Genomic DNA, 15,137 nt, shown 5'->3' with positions numbered 1-15,137 from the left:
GAAAGATGATGTTTTGTCCGTGAAAGATGAAGTTTTGCCAGAATCTAACCACTCATCTCTAGTTCTTACACCTGGAGAGGTGAAATAAGATAGAGGAGTGAGCAAGATAATAGGCTTAAAATGGTATGTTCATGTAACTACAACTCAATAGACCTAGATAGGTATGCAAACGCAGATGCAGATACGTCAGTTACGACACAAATCTTTTGTGGGCGCTGGAGGGCTGCTGCTGCAACACACAATGAAGAGAATGATTATTCTTATTATTATTGTTGTTTATTTATATGGCACCACAAGTGTTCTGCAGCACCTTACAAAGTACATAAACTAATAAGTGAACAAGAAATCATTGACTTACAGTAGAATACAATGCAGGACAAGGACACAGTTTATATACATTGCTGCATTAGTGATCATAACACTCAAATAAGCAACAGAGCCTAAGCAGCCAAGTGTTAGGTGACCTATTGGGGATTATGGAGTAGATGAAAGTAGAGTAAAGAGAAGCAGAAGAGGGTAGAGGGCCCTACTTGTAAGAGCTTACATTCTAATGGGGAAGGGTGGACAAACAGGTGTGACACAGATGGGGTAGACAGGGAGGAAGAAGCATGTAGCAGCAAGTTAGGATGAGAGCTGAAAGGCTTTGATGAAGAAGTGGGTCTTGAGAGTCAGCTTGAAGGATTGTAGAGAGGTGGAGCATCTGATGGGGAGAGGGAGAGTTCCAGAGATGAGCAGGGAGCAGCATGGGCAAAATCTTGGAGGCAGAAGTGAGAGAAAGTAATCAGTTGGCATGAGAGGCGGTGTGCATTTGTTGAACGAAGAGGGCAGACAGGAGTGTGAAGGGAGATGAGGTCAGAGATGTAAATGGTAGAGGAATGGGTGAGGGCTTTGTAAGCAAGTGTAATTACCTTTGAATTGGGTTCTGAAGAGGAAGGGGAGCTAGTGAAGGGTTTGAATGAGAGGGGAGGCAGATGTAGAACGTTTGGAGAGAAAGATTAGCCGAGCAGCAGCACTGAGGAGAGATTGGAGTGGAGAGAGATGGGAGTCAGGGAGGCCAGATAGGAGGTTACAGTAGTCCAATGTGGAGATGACCAGTGAGTGTATGAAGGTTTTAGTAGCATCCTGGATGAGAAAGGGTCTGATCTTGGAAATATTTCTGAGACTGCGAAAGGCGCTGAATATGTGTTTTGAAGAAGAGGGAGGAGTCCAGGAAAGCTCCAAGACAGCGTACTTTGGGGCTAGAGGAGATAGTTGTGCCATCAATTGATAAAGAAATTGTGAGCAGTGATGTTATGCGGGAGGATGGGAAGATGATCAGCTCAGTCTTAGACATATTAAGTTTAAGAAATCACTGGGACATCCAGGAAGAGATAGCAGAGAGACAGTTGGAGATATGAGTGAGGAGAGAGGGGGAGAGGTCAGGGGAGGAAAGGTAGATGAGTATTATCAGCAGAGAGATGATATTGGAGGACAAAAGAGCTAATGAATTCACCTAGAGAGGACGTATAGAGGGAGAATAGGAGAGGTCCAAGTACAGAACCTCGGGGAACACCTACTGTAAGAGGATGTGGTGGGGAAGCGGAGTCATGAGAGGAGACAGAGAAGGATTGGTCAGAGAGGTAGGAGGACAGCCTGGTGAGGGCAGTGTCATGTAGACCAAAGAAGTGAAGAAATTGCAGTTGGAGAGGATGGTCCACAGTTTTGAAAGCAGCAGAGAGGTTGAGGAGAATGAGTAGATAGTAGTGGCCCTTAGATTTGGCAGCAAGGAGGTCATTGCTGACTTTAGTGAGTGCAGTTTCAGTGGAGTGGAGAGAACGGAAGCCAGACTGAAAAAGGTCAAGTAGGGAGTGGGAGGAAAGAAAAGCGTTAAGGCGTTTGTAAACAGTACGCTCAAGGAGTTTAAAAGGCAAAAGGAGGAGAGAGATGGGTCGGTAGTCGGAGAGAGTGTTAGGTTCTAGGGTAGGTTTTTTAAGAATGGGAGAGACAAGGGCATTTTTGAATGACGAAGGAACAGTGCCAGATGAGAGGGGGAGATTGAGGAGGTGGGCAAGATGGAAACTGGAAAAAGGAGAGAGGTAGCGGAGGAGACGGAAAGGGATAGGATCAAGGGGGGGTAGTGGAAGGACCGGATAAGGGCCATGACTTCCTCTCCAGATACAGGGGAGAACGATGTCAGGGTTGGTAAGATGGGTGGTGAGGGGTAAGTGCTGAGGGTCTGGTGGGATATGATGTCCTGACGTATGGAGTCAATATTAGGTGTAAAGTAGCTAGCAAAGTCAAGGGCAGAGAGCGAGGAGTGGAGGCGAGCAGGGGGTGGGCAGATGAGGGAGTTGAAAGTGGCGAAGAGACGCTGCAGGTTTGAGGACTTGGAGGAGATGAGGTTCTTGAAATAAGACTGTAGAAAGAGAAAGGGCAGCACTGTAGGATGACAGCATAAATTTGAAATGGAGAAAGCTTGCCTTACAGCGTGATCACTGTCGCTCTGCAGTTCGTGAACACTTTTGCAGGTATCTGGTGCATTTGGATGCTAGGGATGATGTGTGGATCTGCGAGGGTTCTTGAAATATGACTGTTTAGAGAGGGAAAGGGCAGCACTGTAGGATGACAGCATACATTTGAAATGAAGAAAATCTGCCTTAGAGCGCGATTTTCTCCACTGTCGCTCAGCGGTTCTTGAACACTTTTGAAGGTAACTGGTGCATTTGGAATGCCAGGGTTGAGGTGTTGATCTGCGAGGGTGAGTAGTGATCACCGGAGCAACAGCAGAAGTAAAGGAGGCATTGTATAGGGAAGCAGCTTGTTCAGGGCAGGAGAGAGAGAGGATATAGGAGAAAAGTGAGTCAAGCAGGGAGGAAAAAGAAATGGTTGATAGCCTCAATGTTACGCTTAGTGATTGTGGCCTTAATGTAATGATTCCTAGATGGAATCAAAGCTGAATATTCAATAGAGTGAAGGTCTGGGCAAGGATGATGCCAGAGGTATCCTTTGAGGATAGAAGAATAGATAGTTGATAATTGATGATTGATAATTGATAGTTTTGACAACTGATACTTGATAATTGATGGTAGATGTTTGATAATTGATGGTTGATATTTGATAATTGATACTTGATAATTGATAGTTGATGTTTGATAATTGATACTGCCTCTAGGCTAAGTATTGGTGGAAATCAGAGCTCTGATCTGGAATAGTCCTGCTACAGCCTTGGGGGCTGAAACTCTTGACAAGTAGCGACCGTTCAGCTTTGAGGGCTGAGAAACCTTGGCAAGTTGAGGCCTTTGGGCCTTGAAGCAGAATATGGGCTTTGGGCCGTATAGCGGCCTTGAGGGCTGAGAACCTTGGCAAGTTGCTGCCGTAGAGAGACTTGTGCCGCCGAGTTGACACTAGCAGCAGTTTAAATGATGGTGCACTCTTGACGCTGATGTGCGGCTTGTGCCGCAAGGTTGACAGGTAGCAGGTCACTGTCTGGTGTATACTTGATGCTGATGTGCGGCTTTTGCTGTCAAGTTGACACAAGCAGTGGTACAAATGATTGTGCACTCTGAACGCTGATGTGCGGCTTGTGCCGCCGGGTTGACACAAGCGGCAATACAGAAACTGGTGTATCCTTGACGCTGATGTGCAGCCTGTGCCGCCGGGTTGACACAAGTGGTAGTACGCAGGCTACGTACATTTGCCACTGCAGGGTGGCTTGCGCCACCGGGTTGACACAAGCGGCGACCCGCAGAAAACTAAACACTAGGTGCCGAGGTGCGGCTTGTGCTGCCTGGATGACACAAACAGCAGGAGCAAAACAACACAGACTGGAGGAACTGGATACTCGACTCGAACAGAAGACTCACAGCAGAACCGGAAACACGTGAAACGCTATCACCGGCACCTGAGCAAGGCACCAGCAAGGTAGAAAAAAGGAAGATGCACCAATCCTGTCTCAGCAACGATGATGTCAGCCGGAAGGGAGGACTTTACACGCTTACAGCGTGGCATCTCCATCTCCCGGCAACCGGCCTGTGAGAATCGCTATCCAACAGGAGATAACTGCAGCTTGTGACACTTAGGAGGTAAAGAAGGGGTAGGAGAGAGGTATAAGTTAAGAGCGAGAAGGTTATGATCAGAGAGGGGGAATGGGAAATGGAGTAATCAGAAATATCACAACGGTGAGTGGAGACCAGATCATGCGAATGCCCACTCACATGGGAGGGTGAGGAGGTCCATTTGGAGAGACTAAATGAAGATGTGAGTTTGGAGGTAGAGGATTCTGTGGGGATATCAAATGGTATATTGAATGATGACTATTTGGAGCACTGTGCTGCTCTTGCTTAAATCATTAGTGTAGCATTTATATTATATGAAGTTGTTATAGTCTAACTCTATTTGCATTATTTAATTGACATTTCCATTTTTGACTACTGAAAGAAAGTAAGCCCGAAGGCTGACAATTAAGCATGAGGGACATTAAACCACGAGTGTTTTGAGTATTGCCAGTTTAATACAGTGTTGGTTATTACCCTTTTAAGTTTAGCTGATCTTAGACACCCAATGATTGTTCATGGGGTGTGGCCTAAGGTTATTTAAGGCAGAGCTGCAAGTTAATCTGTCTCTTTATTCCAGTTTTTCCCACCCTCCCTTCCACTTTTTGTTTGTATGTTTCATGTTTGTAAGGTGTTGTGGAAAAGAACGGAACCCGGTTAGTTGTGTTTATAGTTACGTTTAGTGGGTGCGCTCTCCTTGAAAGTGGAGTCCTGGACGGGAAATGGCTGTACCACCCGGACGAGTGCTTAGAAGAAAAGGCTTGTGTGTGTTTTTGTTTGATCTGTTTGTTGTTATTGTCATGTGCGTTCATTTTGTGCCGTCACCAATATTAGTTATTGACTTATAGTCAAATTCTAGTGTTTGTCAAAAATAAAATTGACAAAGATTTAAAATGCCAACACTGTTGTCGGTGTCTTTATATTAGGATTTAAGTTGCATTATTTATAAGGTATTATAAGGGTACACGAAAAATACATGTTAGTGAGTTTATAAGATTCCCATTCAACTTCTAAAGGAAAATAAAAGATGTTTGTATTTAATTTGTATTTGTGTTTTGTATTTGTATGTAATAACATTTTATGTGGAATGTGCAACTTTTGTGTTTATTAAAAATAAAGTACTGTCCAGACACTAATCATTGTGACACTTCAGTACATTATTATATTGTATACAAATAGGGTAATGTGACTTACATATTTATTTATCTTCCCTTTATTTAGTCTATCTCTACACTGTCGTATAAACACTTAAGATATACCCAGAGGTGTCACCGAGTGTGGTTACAGCCGGTGCAGCACCTACAAGCCCGCCGTATGCGCTAAACCATGCCTCCTTGGTTTGTCCTATTTTGGGGGCATGATCGCATGTCACACCCTATTGTCATCACTCTGGGGGCTTTCCCAGAACTATGGGAGCTGCTGGGATGCCTCCAGCCTCTCCGGACACAGGGATGTGTGGAATGAATGTCACATGCATGTGTGCGTCATCCATCACCACTGCTCGCCACTCTGTGACACCATCCGAGGGGGTGACACTAAAATAGGAGAGTAACTCTGCTATTTTGGTGTCACCCTCTCAGATGGAGTCACCTGGTGTGGCTCGCACCTCCCTATAGTGACGCCACTAGATACACGTGGCTAAAGTGCTAGTATTATACAGCTGAATGCATTTTGAGATCCAAATGCGTAAATTAACTTTTTCTTGTCTGCATTTTTCCTGCGTACGTTCGGGCTCCAATTGCTTTTCTGCATGAGCCCCAATAATTATTTTACCATTTTATCTATAATGGCTGTTTCCATTGGATATTCATCTGGGTTTCTGTTCTGAGTCATCTAATACACTTCTCTATCCTACTAAAATTAGTCTTTAAAATCCTACTTCCCATGTTAGCTCTAAAAATGTAACTCTCCAGTTTCACACCACATATGGTACAAAGACAAATAGAACTTCCACCAAACGACTCACGCATTACAGACAAATTGATCTGTAGTGTATGATAAAGAAGCTCTCCACCTCATTATTTGTAGACAGTTACCGAAATCCAGTAAAAGAGACCATCAGCGCTGCATAAAACAAATTATTGGCCCAGAGTGTAAATATGTCAAACTGTTGGCATTCCTTCCAACACTGTAATGTGGAGATTCGTGTGTGCGCCGCTGCAAAGGATGTGGTCAAGTTATGCTGCTGCATTGCAACATCACATTGAGGCATGCTTCACTATTCTAAGGCTAGTATATTTTCTAAAAGTGCGGGTTTATAGGAGTGGAGATGTTGCCCATAGCAACCAGAGTCTAGCTACTATCTTCTAGAAGGTGCTAGATAAATAATAAGTAGAATCTGATTGGTTGCTATGGACAACACCTCCATCATTTCTCCTCTAAAAACATCTTTGCATTTCTGTGCACAACAGTGGCAGATGCTTACTGCACCCTGTCACCGTGACAGCAGCACAAACCTCACAACAAAGTTCTGACTGACAGGACAGGTCCAGGGCCATTAAGACCACAGGGCGTGGCCTAATCGCAGGTGGCATGGCTGCACACTGTGGAGAGGGACGCTGTGAGCCCCTCAGCCGGGCGTAAATCTATGGGGGGGGCAGAGAAGAGCAAACTGTTGCTGCTGCTCAGCGGCAGCAGCAGTCTCCCTGGTCTCCCACTGCAGAGTGTGATAGGCTGCTGACAGGTAAGAGAGAGGGAGGGCGACGATGGACCTCTGCCAGGCCCCTCCAACAAGCCCAGGCCCGGGTAATTAGTACCCGCTAACCGTCACCCCTCGGCGCCCCTGGACAGTTCCCTCCAGTTGAGACTGTCCAACCTACAATTGGTATTAGGAAGTTGCTTTTATATAAATAAAACTTATTTTTCCTATATCATTTCTTAAATGAGCCATGGATTGGTTGGTGCAACATGAATAAAGGATAATAAATGAAAGTGAGTATCTGATTGATACGAGATACTGCTAAATATTTTGCCCTGCATATAGTATAGTTTATTTATCATGGTCATTATATGATGCTTTATCATACTTAGAAGACACATAATTGACATGGAACTTTATGCTCATTTTCCCGTAACCTGTGCAGACACTTCCTTTCACTCGATGGCAATATCCTATGTACCTATCCCCAGAGTCCCAGTTTGACATTAGGTACTAACTTTATCCAGCTCTGGAAAATGGCAGGGAATTCAATAGCTACAAAGGTGTTAAATGCAAAAAATAAAAATATATATATTGGTGAGCTTATCATTCATCGCTACATAATATTTATGTTCTATACTCTACCCTTGTTTCCATGGTAGCGAAAAGTATAATTAGCTTTCATGCACAGCACAGGTAGAACACACCTGGAAACAGTTCTCCCCTCAGGCCATTGAGAAATGAATGATTGCGGACTGAAAGGAATGGAAACGGTTTATTCACATTGGCTCTGCAGCTATACAGCAGAAGATATAATGGAAAATATATATAACATTTCCCTGAACATGGTAGAGGGCTCCCTATAAAGGCACAGGGCAGGCCACTCACGTTGTCCTCACCCTCCTTCCTCTTTGGCCCTTGACTTGCTTGAGCATAGGAAGCTTTTATGAACAAGCGGCATGCCACAAAGCCGGAACCATTCCATACTGTTGTGGAGCAGGAATATCCCCATCATCTCAGCTATTGACTCTACCTACATTTAAATATCTGACCGCAGAATAGGCAGCAGGACAACCACTATAAAACAAAGCAGATACTTACCTTCAGACAGGCAAACCCAAGAAAGCATTACCAATAGCTGATGAGGCTGCTAAAACTATCTGCACAAGAGCCAGACACACCACACAGACTACGGCAGCAGTGAACCTATTGCTTGCACTGATTTAGAATACTTTCAGTACTAACCATGTGCATGGCCTGGGGTTCTCAACTAGGTATGCAGGATTCCCTCCCCAGCACACACTTATGCTATCACGGATTCTTTATGTTCGGAAGAGGTTCTCAACTCCAATCCTCAAGTTTTACGAACAGGTCATGTTTTTTAGATTTCTGTCAGTGCAAACATGTGGCCTAATTACTAACCAATCAAAATAGATTCTCACCTTTAGGTGGTGCTTGAGGACTGGAATTGAGAACCCCTGATCTATAGCCTGTAACAGATGAAATTAGTTAGGAATAAAATGACCACTCTGTCTTGTTGAAAAAACAGACACGGTTCATATATTTTAAGACACTCTCATAGGCCCTCCTGGATGCTGTAAATGGCTTCAGATAGTGACAAGTTTAGGAGAATAAGGAAATGTCTCTGCAATAATAAGAGACTTATTATATATCAGGCACATTAGTAACTTCAGGTAGGGCAGACAAAACAAATACCTGACCTAACATAGAATAAAGACTGAGGTCACTGTATATCTTACGTATCTCCACAACTGCACTAGCGCTAACCATACACTTGTTTCATACTGTAGCTGTCATCATTATCGGCACACACTCGCACCAGCCTTTGCCTTAATGTAAGAGATTTTATGGATATCTGTGTTCATACAACTCTGCCCGGTTACTAACCAGTTATGCAGAGAGGAGATTGATTTGCTACCACTTTTTTTCACTTATAGGTGCATGCACTTGGCTATGGAGCGCTCGCGCACGCAAGTGTCTTTGGCAAAATAGACTCATGTGCAACTTTACATTCCTAAAACTTTATTTCTGGACTCCATACCAGAATCACACATTAAGGAAGACATTCCAATATTAAGTTCTAAATAAAATTACCCTAAACACTCTGAAAACACATTTATCCTCCTCTTTATAGGTATCAGTGTCATAGGTGTATATCTGTAACAGTGCAGCTGTGGCGGAGAGTAGAACACCATAGACAAATAATACACGGCACAGTACAGTTGTTATAATCATGGGCACCAGATCAGCTCTTCATGAAATCTTCAATTTATTGAACACATCCAATGTTAATACCTTTATGTCTTGGAATGATCTCTTTGTTGTTCTACATGCATTCCTCTGTAGCTTCTCTCTCCTGATTTCCCACGATCAGGTACCACTTTATTGTCCCTTGCCCAAATGAACATATAGGTTATACACATGTTATGGGCACCATGCTGAGTTAGCAGCATAATATCTAAAAACTTAGCACATTTCCACATCTCAAGTCGTATGTACCTTGAGATGCATCTGGATCTGCATGGGTGACATATACACCCAGTTTTCGAGAAATCATCATCATCAGCAGCAGTATTTGTACCTGTCCTATAGCAGGTGCAAAAGATACAACTCCAATCTGGTGTTTATGCTTATACGATAAAACATTGTTAGAAAATATGTGCATGTGTGTTTTATTTGCTTATATCAGTGGTTCTCAAACTCGGTCCTCAGGACCCCGCACAGGTCACATTTTCCAGGTCACCCAGCAGGTGCACAGGTGTGGTCATTACTCACTGACACGTTTTAAAAGATCCACAGGTGGAGCTAATTATTTCACCTGTGATTCTGTGAGGAGACCTGGAAAACATGCACTGTTTGGGGTCCTGAGGACCAAGTTTGTGAACCTGTGGCTTATATTATACACATGTATACACTTTTGGTATAATGGACGGGGTCTTATTTATACTGGTCAATTTATTCTGGAACCAGTGAGAAGAACCTGCCTAGACGAGAATTATACTGTATGTAATTTTTTCACACAGGAAGAATGGCCCCATAGAGCCAGACTATAGAATGCACAGATGCTGCTAAGCAGCGCCACCCTGTGGCAACTATAATAACAGCACAATTACAGAAACAGTCTGTTTAAATATGATTACTCTGAATTCAGAAAAGTAATTATAAGTTTGAACAAGCAAAGTGATGTGTTGCCATATATGACAGATGAAGCCATTTGGTGCTCAATCACCGTGGTTGTCACTTACCATCCATCCTGAGTGATGCCTGATAGAGCTGTAATTTATATGCACCTCTTAGACTGATTTGGGGGCTAATTTATTATCGTTTGCAGCCAGTCCACGAAAATAAAGATTCCTTATTACCGCAATTCACGGCAATAATGAATCTTTATTCTCAAGAATGTATCATTACCGAGACGCCAGGAAGGGGGCTCCGACAGTTACTCATACCAACTCATACCTTCTGAACCATCCCTTACATTCACTAAATATGAAGTTCATGCCATATGCCTCTTCCAACCAGTACATCTTCGAGTAGCTGTCATTTACCGTCCCCCTGGCCATCCCTCTAAGTTCTTTGACAACTTTGCTTCCTGGCTCCCTCACTTTCTCTCCTCAGACCTTCCCTCTATTATCCTAGATGACTTCAATAGTCCAATTGTTATCCCCACAGAATCCTCTGCCTCAAAACTCCTCACCCTCACATCTTCATTTGGCCTCTCCCAATGGACCTCCACACCCTCCCATGTGAGTGGGCATTCGCTTGATCTGGTCTTCACTCACTGTTGTGATATTTCTGATTACTCCATTTCCTCATTCCCCCTCTCTGACCATCACCTTTTCTCTTTTAACCTATCCCTCTCTCCTTCCCATCCTCTACCTCCTAAAGCCACCATCACTAAGCGTAACATAGAGGCTATCGACACACTCTCCTTTTCTTCCTTGCTTGACTCACTTCTCTCCCCTACCCTCTCTCCTGCCCTGAACAAGCTGCTTCCCTATACACCTCCCTTAATTTTGCTCTTGACTCTGTTGCTCCGGTGATCACTACCCACCCTCGCAGATCCAAACCTCAACCCTGGCATTCCAAATGCACCAGATACCTTTAAAAGTGTTCAAGAACTGCCGAGCGACAGTGGAGAAAATCATGCTCTAAGGCAGATTTTCTCCATTTCAAATTTATGCTGTCATCCTACAGCATAAATAAAGAAACCTACCCTTGATCCTAATATTCTCTCTAACTACCGACCCATCTCTCTCCTCCCTTTTGCCTCTAAACTCCTTGAGTGCATTGTTTACAACCACCTTACCACCTTTCTTTCTTCACACCTTTCTTGACCATTTTCAGTCTGGCTTCCATTCTCTCCACTCCACTGAGAAACTGCCCTAACAAAAGTCAGCAACAACCTCCTCGCTGCCAAATCCAAGGGCCATTACTCTCTGCTCATTCTCCTTGACCTCTCCCCTGCTTTTGACACTGTGGACCACCCTCTCCTGCTGCAAATCCTTCACTCCCTTGGTGGTCTACGTGACACTGCCCTCTCCTGGCTGTCCTCCTACCTCTCTGACCGATCCTTCTCTGTTTCCTCTCATGACTCCTCTTCCCCCCCACAACCTTTTTCAGTAGGTGTCCCCCAAGTCCTGTCCTTGGACCTCTCCTATTCTCCCTCTATACATCCTATCTAGGTGAACTCATCAGCTCTTTTGACCTCCAATATCATCTCTATGCTGATGATACTCAGATCTACCTTTCCTCCCCTGATCTCTCCCCCTCTCTTCTGACTCGTATCTCCAACTGTCTCTCTGCTATCTCTTCCTGGATGTCCCAGCAATTTTTAAACTTAATATGTCTAAGACAGAGCTGATTGTCTTCCCACCCTCCACCATAACCTCACTTCCCACTCTTTCTTTAACTATTGATGGCACAACTATCTCATCTAGCCCCAAAGTGTGCTGTCTTGGAGTTATCTTGGACTCATCTCTCTCCTTCAAACCACATATCCAGAACCTCTCTCAGTCCTGTCGTTTTCATCTCAAAAATATTTCCAAGATCAGACCCTTTATCACCCAGGATGCTACTAAGACCCTAATACACTCACTGGTCATCTCCAGATTGGATTACTGTAACCTCCTCCTATCTGGCCTCCCCAACTTCCATCTCTCTCCTCTCCAGTCTGTCCTCAATGCTGCTGCTCAAATCATCTTCCTCTCCAAATGCTCTACATCTGCCTCCCCTCTCCTACAAGCCCTCCACTGGCTCCCCTTCCCTTTCAGAACCCAATTCAAGGTTTTCACCCTCACTTATAAATGGGAGAATGTTAGGAGAGGGCTTTGTATCTCTGATCTAATCACCCTTCACTCTCCTGTTCACCCTCTTCGTTCAACTAATGTACGCCGCCTTTCATACCAACTGATTACTTCCTTTCACTCTCGCCTCAAAGATTTTGCCCATGCTGCTCTGCACCTTTGGAACTCTCTCCCTCTTCCCATCAGACTCTCCACCTCTCTACAATCATTTGAACGGGCTCTCAAGACCCACTACTTCATTAAAGACTTCCAGCTCTCATCCTAACTTGCTGCTATATGCTCCTTCCTCCCCGTCTACCCCATCTGTGTCTCACCTGTTTGTCTGCCCTTCCCCTTTAGAATGTAAGCTGTTATGAGCAGGGCCCTCTATCCTCTTGTGCTTCTCCCTACTTTACTTTCATCTTCTTCTTACTCCCCACTACAGCACCTAACACTTGGTTGCTTAAGCTCCGCTGCTTATGTGGATGTTATGGTCGCTAATGTAGCAATGTATATTATCCATGTCCTTGTCCTGCATTCTATTGTATTGTACTGTAAGTCTTTGGTCACGTAATTGTTTATATATTTTGTAAGGCGCTGCAGAACACTTGTGGCGCCATATAAATAAATAATAATAATAAGCAGCTGTAAAAGCACAATAAGTCACTGATATTTTGTAGGTCACCCTTCCTCCATTATACAGCTTTCTCAGCTTTCCCAATTGCTGTCATTCCTGTCACATTTCCTGATTTTACCCATTTAGGTCCTAAGTGCCACATCCACAGCTGTTGGACATAAACAGCTTTCACTTTCTGCTGCTGCTGGTGTCTTAAGCTGCTTGGCCAGATCCTAAAATGTTGGGGTCCTGTTAGGAACAGGAATAGGTCCTATTTACCTGCTAGGAAGCTGAGCCAGCCACCATAAAAGGATCAAAATGCCTGGGCTGGACCCGTTACAACCAAGACCCCTTGAATACTTACTGTATATAGTGAACAGAGACATGGCAGGCTCAATGGAGTCCTGGGGAAATTCCCACTGGGGTTGTCCGGTTGCGACATGAGAAAAGATAACCGCACTAGTAATGTAAAACTAGAAGAGTTTGTGGTGGTCTAACATGGATTTCCCTGGGTCCCTTGTGGGCCCACCATGGCTCTGCTCGCTATCTACAGGAAAGGGGTCTGTGGTCCTGGCCTTACAGGGCCTAGCTCTGACATTTGATCCTTTCTGGTTCTTCCTCTATTTTATATATGTTGAATACGATTACTTGCTTTTATTTATTTATTGTTCAGAAACGGTCCCATGACCCGGACTCCTTTTCTAACTACCGCTCAATCTCTCTCCTCCTTTGCACTTCCAGGCTCCTTGAGTGGGTTGTATACAACTGCCTCATCTCTTTCCTCTTCCCTCACTCAAAGCGAGATGTGTCATGTATCCAAATACATTTCGGCACATCCCAATACTATGTACATGCATACCGTCATTGCATAAATACTTAGCCGCAGAGACAGCACTTCCAATATGGAGCTGTCCTGGCAAAGAAGTAACTTCAGGGCTTAGGACATACGCAGCCACAGGGAATGGAGAGGAGTCCTTCAGATCACTCTCTGGGAGTTTTTTTTAAAAAAAAGTTCATAGGCAACTCCATCTATTCACGGCACTGAAAATCAGGCTAATTACACTTTCCGCAGCTTGCTGCATATGAGCACATCACAGCTTCATAGGATTTTAATACATATGATGATCAATATATTGTGGTAAACCTCTAAAAACTACAGTTTTCTGAGGTTTTAACCCACACCAATACCTTTTGATCTCTCCATTCCACCAAAACTGCTCTCACCAAGATTACCATTGACCTTGCCACTACCAAGCTGAAGGTAAATTTTTGTATTTCAATCCTCCTCAATCACACGGCGTCATATGACACTGTTGACCACCCCCTACTCCTGCAACCTGGTCCGTATAGAGCCCGCCCGGGCCCCATTACTAACAGAAGTGTGGCATAATCGTGGGAGGCATGTCCAAGTCCCCTTAGGGGAAAAAACCCTATTTGCAGTGCGTTGGGAAGGGGGCGCAGCCCCTCAGCCAGACGCAAATCCAGGGGGGAGCAGGATCAGTGTGATCGCCGCCCCCCACCCCCACAGGCAGAAGAGAGGAGACTGCTGCTGCTGTGGCAGAGGTCTTCCTGGTCCCACTGCAGCCCAGCACACAGCAGCATGTGCTGGGCTGCTGATAGGTAAGAGAGAGGGGGGGCGGTGTCGGACCCGGGCCCCCGCTGGGCCCCTCCAACAGGCCCAGGCCTGGATAATTAGTATGCACCCCCCACCCGCTCTGCACCCCTGCCTGTGACTCCTCCACCCTCTCAGCCTCTGATTCATCTCCTACTTTTCCAAATGTTCCTTCTCTGTCAGTTTCCCCACCTCCCCCCCTATTTTATCTATAACATGTCTTTCCCCTGCCAAGGTCACCTTTCCCACCCCCTCTTTGACAGTATTCTTCTCTTTCACCCCCATTTTCAGTTATTCTCCCAATCCTGCCTTCATTATATTTCGAAGATTAGAACTTCACCTCACAATTTAGCATGTCATGAAAATTAGTCTCTTTATTCAAGCAGCCTCCATATTCTTCAGCTGTTTCCCTATCCCCTTTATAATGTAAAACAATGGATGAATTAGGGGAACTCTAATCACCAATGGAGACCCGGTAGCTAACGTTTGTCTTCAGATGGCTTTAGCCATTGCAGACTATGGGCTACATTTCGCAAAAGAATCTGGGAAAGGGATTGGTTGGATCCCTCCCTGGCAATAGCGGTTCCCACAAGCGCGGCTGTGTCACGAACCTACATTAGCAATCACTATACTTCTAACACATCACAGGAGCCTATTGGATCCCATGTCCTTCCATTTGTATTTTTGTACATACAAACAATCCATTCTAATTAAAACGATAAGTCGTAATTGGAAATTAGTCCAAGTCACATCAATTAAGATATAGGCTCCTATAACCTTACATGACAGCACAGATGGTGTAATGGTTAGCGTTACTGCCTCACAGCACTGAGGTCGTGGGTTCGATTCCCACCATGGCCCTACCTGTGTGGAGTTTGTATATTCTCCCTGTGCTTGCGTGGGTTTCCTCTGGGTGCTCCGGTTTGATCCCACA

At 44.6% G+C, this 15,137-nt stretch overlaps 1 protein-coding gene across 5 annotated transcripts in view; it reads right to left on the bottom strand.

Annotated features, from left to right (window-relative positions):
• LOC148524158 (rho GTPase-activating protein 27-like) overlaps positions 1-15,137 on the bottom strand; it is a 143,650-nt gene that overhangs the window by 75,623 nt on the left and 52,890 nt on the right. The window lies entirely within an intron of this gene.

Source organism: Taudactylus pleione, unplaced genomic scaffold (genome assembly GCF_031769625.1).
Source record: "Taudactylus pleione unplaced genomic scaffold, aTauple2 ptg000121l, whole genome shotgun sequence".
NCBI classification, from domain to species: domain Eukaryota; kingdom Metazoa; phylum Chordata; class Amphibia; order Anura; family Myobatrachidae; genus Taudactylus; species Taudactylus pleione.
The sequence above is the reverse complement of the archived record's forward strand: the minus strand, read 5'-3'. Positions and strand labels throughout refer to the sequence as shown.